Source organism: Varroa destructor, unplaced genomic scaffold (assembly GCF_002443255.2).
Source record: "Varroa destructor unplaced genomic scaffold, Vdes_3.0 BEIS01000005.1, whole genome shotgun sequence".
Classification (NCBI taxonomy): Eukaryota; Metazoa; Arthropoda; class Arachnida; order Mesostigmata; family Varroidae; genus Varroa; species Varroa destructor.
Window position 1 is genome coordinate 9800669 of NW_019211458.1, and position 14838 is coordinate 9815506.

At 40.8% G+C, this 14838-nt stretch overlaps 1 long non-coding RNA gene across 1 annotated transcript; it reads right to left on the reverse strand.

The window, feature by feature from the left end:
* Nucleotides 1-10196: 10196 nt before the first annotated feature.
* Nucleotides 10197-12385, reverse strand: LOC111251346 (uncharacterized). Its single transcript, XR_002673713.2, has 3 exons — nt 11939-12385; nt 11412-11702; nt 10197-10827 (listed from the first exon to the last, which is right to left on the reverse strand). It is a non-coding gene; the product is annotated as an uncharacterized LOC111251346 (long non-coding RNA).
* Between the last annotated feature and the right edge of the window lie 2453 nt (nt 12386-14838).

The following is a 14838-nucleotide window of genomic DNA, read 5'->3' on the forward strand; positions in this document are numbered from 1 at the left end:
CAAAACCGGTGACAATAGACAACTTAAACACTAACTATATTTCTAATATAATTATATGAAGCAAGCAAAGTTTGGATTCTGGCGAACACACTTAACCAATAGATAAGACTATGAAGTCACAGTCCCCTGTCCCGGGGGAAGTTCATTTTCATTTATAGCAGTACAAAAAGCCGTTTCTTGGCGAATTGAATCGCAGACAACGGTATTCGTGTAAATGGGCCTTTTTCAAGGCTCCGGGTGCCGGCAATAGTTGTTCGGATTGGTGCGCAAGGCACCCTGTGGTGGCGAGCCAGCTCCTTGAAAGGGCCTAGTTCTCTCCTGTGTTCGGTCTGTGACGTTTATGTTAGTTTAGTTCTCAGCGCAGAGGAGCGTTGCAAAAAAAAAGCGCGACCTTAGTAAATTCACTTATGCTGACACTTAATACGTTCACCGACAGAAATGTGCGACCCGCACGCACATTCTAGGAGAAACGATATATCTAAAAGTAATGAAGTTATTGTTCAAACATTCATAAATAATCTTCGTGAACCAAGCGGCGACACCCAGTTGAGTCGAACATGAAAGCAGCTTCTACCAATTCTATGCAAAATAGTAATAGCATGCGAAAGTAATACATAAAATACAGGATAGCCTCATTTGAGGCACAATTTATGAGCAATGTAACAGCTTTCTATGAAACGTAAACCGAATACGGACGGCCGCAGAGAAAGTTTTATTGGTTCTACAGTTATCCGGAACGAACGACGAAAAAAAGGCAAGATTCGTGTTATATGAATCATTCCTCCTATAGCCAGTAGCTAACCCAACTAAGAATCACGAGGAATCGCCCGCAGAAGCAGTAGTGTTAGTGGGAGTTATAGTAAAAACAGTGGGAAATGTTTTATCGCATAACAACGGCCGTCGTCCCGTTAGCTGTTTCTCGTGACCAGCGCATTGTTAGACCTGCTAACCCTGGTGTCAAGCATCTTTGTCTTGTTATGGGCCAGGGCTAACGTGCCAACGGAATCGCACCCCAGGGGCAGCCTCTGCTGCTTCAAGCGACCACATAGAGCAGTATGCTTGGAAAAGTGAGGGTAGGGGAAAGCTCTGCTGGTACGTAATTCCTCCTATTCTATAGAGCAATCCGGCTGTCTCTTATCCTGGGGCCATTTGATGTCGCCTTGTCAAGAAGATGAGGGTTAGTCGAAGTAGAGGTGGGGTGGCGGTACGATGGTAAAGCGAGTCAGCGATTTTCCGGGGGTGTGGCTGTGACCCAGAAGCGAGTACCCGCATAGTTTACATATGCATGCAAAGTAGGGATCTGAATACAGGATCCTATGAGGATCCTTATAGGTTTTACGCTGTTAGCAGCAAATGACCAATACTGTCTATGGTTCCTATGTACGTAAACTTCGTGTGTATGCCCTACTTGTCCCGTACTTAAGAATAAAAATATTTTATGCGTGTGTGTTGCCCGAGACGCACGTTTCAAACTTACGAGACAATATGTGTGTGATTAAGTGTGTAGACAGTAGAGTCTAGTTGTTTGTGGTCACGTTCGGTTACTCTTCTCATAGAAAACGGCTTTACTTATCTAGCAATTGCAACTCAAAGCGCTTATAGTATTTATCTATCAATCCTGCTATCAGATGTCGGAAATATTGTATCAATTAATACTGTACTTCGGATTGATCTGGCTACGCCCATCGATTGCTGATTAAATTTTCAAATGACCTGTAGTTAACTTCACCTATCTACGCAGTTCCGCATCCTTGACTGTAACTTATAAGTTTAATTGAACGATATACATGTGTATAACGTCTTTTATCTAAAAACGCCAGTCTTAAACAAATAAAACAATCCGTTGTCATTATTAGCAGGCAGTATATTATTTCGTCCGAAAACCACTGCTGCAAGAGGCTTTTGCTTCTTCGCATTTACTGTGACAATGTACTGTGTATTAGCTTACTCCTGTTCGATTTCTAAAGTTCTAGTTGTTAGAAACAGAATCCTAGAACGTGCTTTTGAATTGTTTCGCTGGATGTTGATATCTTTCCTACTTATCACACAAGTTGATGTCTCTGAAAATCTATCTTGCATTTCCTTTCTATGGAGAGTCCTTGAGCATTGATATATTTTCAAGGAGCCAAAGTTCGAGCAACGTGCTTGAAAATACGCAGTGTACTGCTATTTTAACATAAATTGACGTAGGGGGTGCTCGTCATCATTAAAACCTAACAATGGCTTGCTTATTTACTACCTTCTAAGATATACCGTCAGGCCTATTACATTTCTGATATAAAGTTAATTACTGTTACGACCTCTCAAACAAGGGCCTGGTGCCGAATTCCAGCCGGCCAACCAGCACTCTTAAGGCCCGTGATCAGCTTGTTTGGTTTAGTGACGCAAACATTGGACGTCCAGTGAGCAGGCTTTAATTCATTCGCTTGCTCTGTCCCTTCTGTAAACTTGGTTTTTTTTCGTCTGAACTTAGAAGAAGAAGTAGCGGTGGCCGAGGTCCGAAGAGAAATCAAATCGAGTGAATGTTGTTACGCTTCGAAAACAATGGTTGCAATAGTGATGGTGTTGAATATTTAATTTACATGCAATTAATCTTCACTGCCCCTGTTAATGTCTCATTGTTCACCGAGCATCGTGTACGCGCGCACATCGTTGAGGGATGACGCATAACAATGCTGCCACTCCTGGCGTTCGCCACTAGCGCCCAATCCAATTTGCGTACAGGCTTTTCAGCGAGACAAACAACTGGAACTTTCCCAGCAGCCGACAAGGTCGACCAAGACATTGTTACAATGGTCTGCACGCGTTTTTTTGTTAGAGACAACAACAATTACGATGTGCTTACATTGCTAACTGTCCTCTTTGCTTCACTGATAACGTCTTCTACCGAAAAAGATGAATCGTTCGATGCAGCAACAACTGCACAAAATCATAGTTTCTATTTAAATAACAATTCCTAAGCACGGTTTTGTATGTTTCTAAATTCGAACTATACGCAATAACCTCCAATCGAGATTTCGCATCGCTTTGTATTGTCAATGAACAGCGTAGATAGATAGATAACAACTAGTTGAATTCTACCATAAACCGTAAGCCTAAACCTGAATTCGTTTCATAAATCTAAAATATCATAGAGCTGTTTATAATAATACCTTTTTAATATTATTCAGAGGCTTGTGGCACGTTCTTTATCTGTTCTGTTCGAGGGCACATTTAGCAGGCGAAAAGGAGGTTGAAAGCGAAGCCAGTAGTAATTAGTCGAGCAATAATTATGAACTTAATTGATAACTCTGGCACTTTTAAGTCGTCGACGAAGAAAAAGGAGAAAAAGAGTCGTAAAGGAAAAGCTATTGCATCGATGGTGACCGATAGCTAAATGTATGTGGAAGGGGCAATGGTTGATTGTCGCCCGCTAATTGTTTGCCATTTCAATTTGATGGTATCAATCCAGAAAAAATGTTACATGGACACAAATGCTTTGCATAAACGTTTCATTTCGAACTATTGTGATTGTTCATTTCTCTCGCACTGAAATGGTATTGCATTAATGGGCCTTGTGGGTTTCGTGACCGCGCTTAAAACCAAACCAAAGCTATCATCTAATGATAAGATAACCGTACATAATTTACAAATCATCCCTCGTTACTTTTAATTACCGAAGCCTTTTGAAAGTAAACGCGCCACTTCAGGGAACATAGTGAGGCAGCTAAAACCCTGGCATTGTTTAGAATGTAGTTAGAGATACAATTTTTGCACACGTTAGCGTCCTACTTACTCCTCTCCACGTTTTCGTTTTGTGGCGATATTACAATAACGAACGCAGCCGGTCGGTCGGCCTTGGAGGACGGAGAGAGACTTATTGGAAGCGGCGGCTGAATCTTTTTCTTGCGGTCCCTGATCTCCGATAGTTCTCTTCCTCTCGTTCGTATTAAAGCTTCCCTAAGTCCATTTCATCGAACCGGCCAACACTGCCACTTCAATAAGCAATAGAGCTTGAGGAATAAGAACTTCGTCACGCCATCATTAGCATTCGTGAATCGACTGCGGTGCCAGGGAGCAATTCCTAAATGCACTTCGAATATGTAGTCATTTCCGACATTCTGACGTGTCGTGTTCGGCGACCCGCAACCGTTAGCCAACGGAGCTTCGCGCATAGCGCAAATGAACGTCAACGACGATGAAGCCTTTGATAGACCTCACTAGAGTTGAATGCTGCTGAACGGACAGACGTCTATAGCGCGGCTCGTCACCCACAGTACGTACTATAATACATTGCCAGGCTAAGGGCGAGCCCGCGCAGTCTGTAGTCGTAGGAGCCGACATTCTCAGTAATCCTGGGATAAGGCCAGCATACAAATAGGAAACTAATGGGCATAAGGGAAAGCACGATCTGTATTGGCCACAAATGCTCTTAGAACTCTATGTATTTTCGTTTATGAAAGCTACTGGAGGTCTAGACGGAAAGAAATGGACCCGCGAACAAGCGGTGCCGTAATATGCATGGAGTGATAAACTCAAATAAGGGCGCATCGCCAAATGTAGCCGTCCAAATCAAGGAGACTCGCTTTGCCAAGATCTGACTTCACCAGCATATTCTAAGTGGAGGCCTATGGCATTCGGTATTTAGCGATGCCTGAAGTGATTCGACTAAGCACAACGCGGACCGAATTAAATACGGCCTTATAAATACGGTTTAGGCCATTTATTCGAGATACATAACCACGCATCAAGGACTCGTGTCACCTATACTTTTTAAGATGTATTTTATTTATAAACATTCAACGCTCCATGAGCTCAACGCTTCGCGTGCACCCCGTCCGCAACAACTCCAATTAGCGGCTTTCACGCCGGACATTTAAGGGCACTAGAACCACTGTTACGAACTCTCTATTTATAAATAGAATGCATAAATTGCTGATGGCATAATTCTGTAGATCCCCAGTTCACGAACGGAGAGTTAGTCAAAGATAAATAGCTATATTTCAACTCCAACTTTGTCAGCTAGCTATACAAGGGACAAGTGACGTTGTACTTGCGCGATTGCTTTTACCTCTATCATTCGTGCCAAGTTAGCAAGTTAAATATACAGAGAAAAACTAGCGTTCAAGCTCCTCTTGACAGCGGGAACTTGCCACGCAAAAGGAGCTGTGCCAAAATGATGTAAAGGTAAAAGTTGCGCACCGACTAGCGAATGTAGGAATGCTTCAAGAACGGACCGTACAAATGAATGAAGGAAAAGTATATAGTTGCTTGATAGAATCTTTTTTGTTCGCTGGTTCCGTCTTTATTTAGTTTTACTCGTCTAACTTAGAGGAGCTTCATTTGTGTTCTTCCAAATTGAAACAAAAGTATAAGTCTTTTTCTAACTTTAGCAAATAATAGAACAGCCGTTGGTCGAACGCCTTGTCGTCATCTGCGTGTAGCTAACTGTAATCAAGGTGTAGTCTATTTCATTAATTCAGTAGCAGCGCTCGGTAATTTCTGCGTGTTTCTGTAGAAAATTTCTCCATTGATCTTGGATATTTCTATAGCGTAGAACATGTTTAGTAAATAAGTGACTGGCTTTACTCCTATGAAAAGCTAACTTGATTGAGCTCCAATGACACAATGTGATCTGCGAATTCAACAATCGATGCTCAATGATGATGCTCTTGTGGTGGTTGGACCCCGCGCCCCGAGTCTTTACCATATTGGCATCAATGTTGAAGAGCCAGTGTTGTGGACTAAAATTAGCCTGTCGCATCTAGTGAACAGCATGGCATTATATGTGAATGACACAACACGGATTTGATCGTTTTATGCAGACGGTTTACTACTTGCGCTAAGACGCCCAAACGGGTCATCAACTAGACTCATTACTGATACAAGCTATGAAGCGTTTTCTTTTCTCTTATGTGTCTGACTATGACATCGTTGTCCATGGAGGGTTCGAGACAGCAGCAGACAAAGACGTACAAGCGTTTTCTATCGTCCTGGAAGTCTTGCCCCTAAGCCTCTAGCTCTCTTTCTGGATCCCGTTCCGACGCAAAAATGACCAGCCGCAGCAGGACCTACGGTAATATTAGGACGACATGTGTTATAACTCAGGCCGCTAGCTGCGAAGTCGCACCCAGCTTGCTCCAATGTTTTCCTCGTCGACATTCCACCTCTCCAATGGTGGGTGTAAATCAGAGACGGCGAAAGACGTGGACGTGACCGGAAATATGAGGTAACTAGTATGGAAGTGGGAACTGAGGGGCAATCGCCGACCAGATCGTCTCTTTCCCTAAAGCCATGTCTTGACCACACTTACGCCGGCTGTAGAAGAAGAAGACGCAGCAGGCAGGCGGCGATTCTAGCCTCCAGCCATCTTTTCGAGGTACAACCACGCTTGCATTAACAGAAAAGTCGGAAGATCGCTTTTATTTCGAAAACCGTCTCCAACATCTGCCATTCAACGCAATCTGCTTCGTCCATCGAAAGTTCCTATTTTAATGTAAGTCTGCAAGTAAGTTGGATATTTAACATTTTACAGATGCCCGCGGTGGCAACGACGCTGTTACGGGTTTGCAAATAGATATGCAGACGGACCCGCGCAACCGCAATTCCTTAACCTGCATCCAACAAAACTCTAGAGTGATTTGTCTGAATGTACCTATTCAGTTTCACAATTGGAATTATTGAGGTATCAGATTATTAATGTTCGGCAAGCTAATCTTTAATCAGATTTCATATCATTGAAAAAGATGTTTGCTCGTTTTGCTTATGTATGCTACCATTAGGCTGTCACAACGGGCCTCCGTGATCGCTTAGTGTGTGGGATATTTGCCTGGTAAGCCCGCGAACACGTTTCGAACAAACAGGTTCGATCGCGGGCATAGACTCGTTCTGATTCGTGCTAAGAGCGAGCTATCTAATGGAATTTCAAACGGTAATTTAGGACTAGAACCTAAAACCTGAGACATAAAGGTTCTTACAAGAAATCTGACAAGCTTCGACTTTAAATAATTATTGAATGATGCGACACTAGCATATGCAATTCGACCACTAGATAATCCAGTCACCTAAAATTTGGCAAGTGAAAACTGCTGAATTTATTCGAAGAAAAACGCCTGTAGAAGTAAGAACATCGTTTGGCCTCGAAAACCAGCACTCAATGATCAAGTCTTTGTTTTTTTAAGGTCACAGTGCTACGGAGATTCAGTGAAGATCGATGATAACATTGGGCAGGGAGGCTTTAAGCGACAGTATGCGAGTGGCGCAAAAATATCAACAATAAAAACTGGAATATTGAAAGCCAGCGAAGGACTTGAAAGACCTGAATGCATTGCCGCAATGGAGGTATCTTTTCAGGAAAACAGGCTTGGAGTCTAGGGGCTTCGTGAGCCGGAACTTGCATTTCACATGTAGTGCATTACAGCATTTTAGCCCCAAATACAGAAAATGCATCAGCCGTGAATTCACTCCAGCTTCGGTGTAAAGGCATATATTGTATTCTATGAATAATTTGTGACATTTTAATTAATAAAAAATGGTCGAGTCTCTATTGTCTATCGGAGAGGCAGCAGACAAGAAAACGGCATCGCCTTGAAGAGGAATGGATATCTATAGCGGTGTCGAATAGGTTTGGACGTAAGGTGACAGTAGTACGTGCAGTGAACGTTAGGGGCATCTCCTGCTATGAGATACTCGCCGAAAAGGAACAACGAACGCGACTTCAAATGATTAATGGACCATTCGCCCGGTAGCACGAAGCATCGATTGGTTGATGAGTCGACGACAACGTCGCCCTGCAGTGTCTGGTCTTGATCCAATCTAAGAGAACTATTCTAATTCTAAGTAAGTCCATGTTGTAATTTTATATAATATACATCATATAGTATTTCGATGGCTATCACTGTGTCGGTCTTGCTGGTGTTTAGCTAAAAACCAATATAACCTTATAATAATATTATAAGGTATATTATATAATATATACTTATATAATATAACTCCTAACCATTAGCTAGTTACTTTTACTTGGTATTCGTAGAACGTCTGGAACAGTGCCTGATTCCGTTAACGCTTCGTCAAAACCAATTCACGAAATCACAATCTATTTTAAGAAACACAATCTATTTACATACGAATGTATGTATACACACATATATACGTGAAGTTGTAAAGAAATTTTTTGCGCTGAAAGAAATTCTTACCTGGCCCTATATATGTTATTCGCTTCTAATAATACTGTTTGAAACCACTACTCCATCGTACTGAAATGGTATTATGTTGTGGGTGCAATTCCACTAGAAAGAACTTATCTAAAGGTACATGTTCCGAGCGAAGAAAAGTACGACACCTTTTTTACGATGCATTTCGTCAAGGCCACAAAACTACTGAAACAGCTAGGGACATTTGCCTCGGATATAAAAAGAACTTAAAGGACTGTTCACGAGTAGTTTCCCAAATTTGAGAACGGTATGTGGAACATAGGAGGTGCCTACCGGAGGCTTTGGCCGACCGTCCGCATTTAATGACGATTGTCTAAAGGCACTTTTGGACAAGCTATTCGGGAGTTGGCTTAAGAAACGAGTTGTAGGCATACGACCGTTGTTAGCTACTCCAGATCCTTTGCGTCGACGAATCTAGTGGAAAGAAAAAATAAAGCCGTGAACAATAACGGAGGAAACATAAGACGTAAATGCTACAGGAAGAATCTTTGATTCATTTGACAAAAGTGTGAGAACTCTCTTTTCAGCCTACTATTACGAGCGTCAACAATAGCGATCATCAATGATAATGGTAACCTATACGTTGATACAATAGCTTTGGTTTTGATAAGTTTGAAAAATGGCGCTATTTGGCGAGAATGTTTGTTACTTTTACCATGGCCACTGATGCCTCTCCTGTTGATACATACTGATCTGAAAATCGCTCGGTTACATGTAAAAGGTAAATGTACTTGTTAGTGTTAGTATTAATCGATCATCCTATTAGATGTACCATCTAAAAGATCGTGTCCTGGTTTCTATCGTTGCTCCAGAAGCCGCAAACACACCGTGAGCTTAACGAGAGGTTTGGTAAAAAAAATCCAGCTAGCTCTGGCTTGTTAGTGTACATGAGGCTGTTACGAAAACGGCATATCGTAGAAAATACCTACGAGTAAATATTTTTTTTAAGGTATGTCCGTTTGGCCATTAAAGCGTTTTGTTATGCTAATCTCAACACGAATTGTTACCTGCTTGCCAAAACGTTTGGCTAGACTTTCTGTGCATCTCAACTAATTGATCAGCCATCGAAGAGATTTGTTGTTCGGGAAAGATTACGCTTAGACCGGCGCATAGGTTCTGGATGATGATGAGTGAATAGCAATGGAATGGTGTGCAGGTTTTGTAATGTCTGCGTGGGTATTCATGATGACGCGCACTATTTCATCCCATGATGTGCCAACGCGTCCAGCAATGCGGAAGCGGCTGGTACCATACAATAAACACTGACTTGTCAGCTTGGATAATCATAGTAGGGTCATATCAAATGAAGCCAGCATCACCTTGTAGTAAGTGCATGAGTCAAACAGGTACATAATAAGCAATATGATCAGCTCGAAGTTCATCCCATACCATTCCTTGCAAGTCTTTATATAAGTACTAATCAAACCTTTCGAAGATGAAGCGCTACCTTGTGCCAATAAAAAATAACTTAGTATTATTATTATTATATTGTACGTGGTTAAGCATTTCATCAAAAGTTACTAGAGGCAAATAATATGTTTGCATCGCACCCGTGTAGAGCAGGTCGTTGTAATGCTCTATATATTATAGATGAAGGTTCCACTACGATTGAAGTGCATGACACGGTATATACGTAAGGAATACTTTCCGATAAAACCTAACTACCTCACATATTAATAACTTCTTCACTACTATTTCTTCTTGCCTGACTCTGTCAAATCCACCCACCGGTCATCGGCAGCTTCCTTCGATGTACTATTAAACAATCGCCAACATAACGTGTATACTGCACATTATGATTAAATGTAGGATTAGATCGGATACGACATATACCCTTTCAATATACACTATTACTGTAGACCTAAAATTTTCAACCGGAGATTAATAGTACAATAGCTGGTTGTTAGCTAGATGGGGCATAGGGAATTCTGTTGAGCCGTAAAATCCCCAGGCTACTGGATGCTAGCTCATTATCATATTTTCATATTAACCAAAAACTCTAGATCGCGTTTACCAACTCGACAGCAATCTCGTAGATCTTCAGATTTATTCTTTTCAGTAGATAATGCCTGAGGGGCATTGCAGCGATGATATAAATCAATCAATAAAATTCGGAGCATAAACAATCCAAATTGTCATCAATGGATAAGTGGTGATCCTACTGCTACAACAAGAGCCAACGATGCAATTACGCTGCCTAAAGCAACCCGTGAAAAGTTTCATTTCGAACAGTAGCTTACTAATCTCGCCGTGAAGATTTGTCCAACAATTTTTTAGAATTCGTCGTGTTTGAGAAATTTAAAAATATTATACTTTCGTTTTGCTAGGGGGCCAACTTAACTAGCTTTTTAATGACCACACGGTAATATGGCTAACTTAAATTCCGTTTTCATACCCTAAACATGGACAGTCCACCGCTTCACCAGGGCTTCTAAAATCGTGTATTGTCATTTCGTCGGCCTCCGATGATCAATTATTGATGTTCCACTTCTAACTAAAACGTTACGTTCCTTATGAGCGACCGCCCGCAGCTGTTGATTTGCTCCCATCATCGTCAGACACTAGCAGGTTGTTCCTGTTCAGCCATGTCATGTTCCCGTGAGTTTGGAGACGCAATTCCTTCATTCGAGGGCAACTCAAGTGAACGAACAAAATCGCACCAAGGACCTTTTTGGTAAGAAATAGCGCCTTACAAAACTCTTTTAATTTATTCACAGATTCGTAGTAAATGTTAGTGGTGTAATTATGCTATGGATTATACTTGTGGATCTCTTTGCTATGTGATTCTAGGTAGCTAGTATGGTATGATAGTCCAAGCTTTCTCCCTGTCTAGCTTTGCGATAAATACCCAATTGAGTACACAACATATATTGGGTTCTGTGGGACAGCAATGCCATTAGTATATTGTCATTGCAACTAAGACGGGATCCTAGGTGTTAACTTCATGATTGAAAAGCCTCTTGGAAAAATGTTTAATGGAATCGTCACTTGCTATTAATGGTTGATCTGTCACTTCTCCAGTAACATTTGAATTGTTAAAAACACCGTTTTCATGCAACCCTCCGTACCCTAAGGAGCGGCCCTCCAGGTCTCTCCAGATTATAGTCAATTTTTTGTTCGAACCTCACGTGCACACGTCAATCATGCATTTCTTGTAGATATTACATTTGATACAAATCATCTCGTAATATATAGTATAAAGTATAATTTAGATCTTACTATTTCCTGTTGTAGTGGCTCTTTTGAGAGCCGCTCGCATTAAGCTTTTGCAAATGTACCAGATAGGCTGCGATTTTCATATTTCCGACGCTAAAATCACGTGACGGAGCAAACAGAAGACGACGGGGCTAAAACTAAGGGGCTCTGTGCGACCTCGCTCACATGGCAAGTCATACAAACACGGCGTACAAAAAGAATCTCTAGTATGAAAACTTCGGTCCGCCGCGTGTAAGTATTCGAATAAATTTTTTAACCTTAATTCTCGCACCAGTGCTTGATGGCCGTCGAAAGCTGCAAACAACAGTTCAATAATGTTAATACTCTGTCTTAATTACTTCAGCGATTTGATCAGCAGGATTTTACACCGTTTGTCCTTCCCCCTACCAAAAACAGAACGAGGGAATCGCTACAAAAGGATGTCATTTAAGTTTACTTATTGAGTTTGGATGTGTGTCTGCAATTGGATGATACTTTTTTTGGGTCGGAGTCGGGTCGCATACCGTCGAACTAAGTTCCTACTAACTTACAAAAGAAAGGGTTGACATGTCGTTGCTCGGCGGCTTACAGTCGAAAGACTCCAATTAAGTGAATGCAACTTTCTGAAAACTTCCAGTACGTCCTTTCAGCGAAACTTAAGTCTCACACAGAGTGAGAGAAAGGCGCTTCACTCCACGATACAACAACAGGCAAGGAACGAAGAGGCTTTATAACGCCTCAAAGATTTCACTTTTACGAAGAAGAGTGTTGCGTTTGAATGACTCGTGTGGCTGACCATAGTAGTAATACATATCGTCTATGCAGATACTCGCGTGTTCAACATCAGTGATATACAAACAAAGAAATACTTGGAAAATGTATTTGTCAAGCTAACACTATTTAACAAACTTGCAATCGATCGAGGAGAACAATGCGGTACTATGCAGCGGAAACTGTCGATACTTTTTTTTAATACAGTAACAAAATATGTTGACCTTATGCTAAGCAGCTAATATCATCTGCAAGGGTTCGTGAAAGGGATCCACAGATAGGCTGAATGATTGCAGTGATGGGGCAGATAACCTCAAGATAGAAGCAGGTTTTTCCTAATCCGATGAGATAGCCGTACGGCAACCGCTAAATCACTAGAGGATTAAATGGCCTACCGCCCTGCCAATAATACTAAGCTAAATGTATGCCATATTTTTGAGCAAAAGTGGCGATTTATACCGCTGGTTTCAGACGCGCTTCATGTTGTAAGTCTAACAACATGGAAACAAGGCCCGCTGAACTATGAGCAACCGGTATCGGGAATCCTTAGCGGTATTTCATTGGGCTGAAAGCTTTTTAAGTTTAACAATAAGTTAAATTTCAAGGATGCGGTCTACATTTACCACACGTAAGCTGTTCGTTACGACTACTCTGCATTTACATGGAAAACGCAGTTTATTCCGATCGTTCGCTTATGGTATGCGATTTAATTGTTACGATGGATCCATGCATTAGCAAGCTTAAGTTTGTGTCAATAAACTTAATAACGATAATGGCTGCGGTAGAAATAATGATAAACTGAGTTTCCAGCAAATCAAGGGCGCAGGAAATAAAAAAAGAACTATTTTTCTTAATAAGTGCATATAGATGTTGGCAAGCAACTCATCTCTAAGTGCAGGATCTTCTTAGGTTCGTGCAGAGCAAATATGATGTGCATTGTTTTTCCTACTGCACTTTCTATCTAGCATAAGTGTTTTCATTGGCTGTCCTTCCATCCAGCAAGTGAGGCGGCTTTCTATCCACGTACGCCTGTTTAAGGTCGACTGAAGGCTCACCGAATATACGTACGCCTATTATGTTCCTGTCAATAGCCGGCTTATCCTAATGTTTTGGGAACAGAGTCAACATGTCATACTTTGTTTTAGCCTCAATCTTCGGCGTCTTCTTTAGGCAGATGTGTTTGTTGGCTTCTTTTGCCAGACGATGTTGAGAGAAGCCTACCGCACCGACTTGAACCATAAACATAGCTAAGACTCTATGACCGATTTTCACCGGAAAGGAGAGACCTATCATTTAATAATTATTGCTTTCGCCTTTTAATGAAGCATCGCACAGTCTACGTAGCATAAAATGAGTAAGCAGTAAAAAAAATCAATGTTTTTATCTTAAACAGCATCAAGGCCATTTTAAGCGCTATTATTTTGCGCTTAAAATGGCTTTCACGCTGTCATTGGCTGACTTTATCAAATGCTCCTTTTAATAAAACGTGTGCCTCCCGTTTACAAGCGAATTAAGTGGGCACGACAGAAAGTGATATAGATATTAGTAAGGGCGCACCGTTCGAAACCTTTTTTTAGGGCATTTCTATAGTATTGATAAACTGAACAATTATATATTTAGAAGACATGATCGACTGTGCTACCCGTTCATGAATCTTTCTCATAAGCTACAATGTAGCGAACAGCGCATCTTCCTTAAAAATGACTAGTACTGGATCATGAGCGACCCCCTGATTATATAGTATGTCCATTATTCTTTGACGTTGATAAAATTCAGTTAGCGTATTTGAGATGCCAGCAATGATTATTAGCGAAAAAGGGTCAATGTGATCTATATAAAATAGATTACCACCCGACCTAGTGCTGATACGTAGAGGGGGCCCGGTGGTACAACGCCACAGCAAATCCAGTTGGTGACTTCAGCTGATGGCTCATTAGACTTTTTTTTTTTTTTATTATCACATATCACACACTAGCCACCCGTTAAAGACAGCGTCACCGAGAAAATCTTTAATTATCTGTATTGGTACTTGTATTCCTAATTTGGCCAGTGATTAATAGTCACATATAACAATATCCTGAAAATCCTCGAACATGCTCAAACTGAATTATCTTCAGAGATAATGACGCTCTAACGAGATGAGAGATCTAAATTTTTATAGCTTTAAGAGTTTATTCTTATATGATACCATTCGATATGACAAAAAAAAAGTGATGGTCGCTATTTTGTAGAAAGTGTTTCTACAATGTTTTGGGTCTTGAGTCTTGTAATGAATTGACCAAAATATAAATTTACTCAGACATTTATTGTTGGGAAGTATCATTGAGCTTCGCTTCATTTTATCTGTGTTCAGGTAGGTTGAGTTCTAAGTATTGTTCTATGTTTTCTATTGCTTCACAGCCCCTGTAACGAATTTTTTTTAATAAAAATAAAAACAGCAACAAAAAAATAAAGTGACAGACAGTGGCGCTCAGTTGAGGCAACATAATTCCATGCATATATGGTAGCACAATAGCGTTACATATAATATACCTATGATGCGTATAAATTCGTAGATTTTTTTTAAGGCAAAAACATAAAAAAATAAATCTATCCTATGTAGCTTTAGTGTTTTATGTTAGAGTCTGCTAGCATGCGATAGTACTATATTTATAGTATTATATGTGGTATGTCTACACGT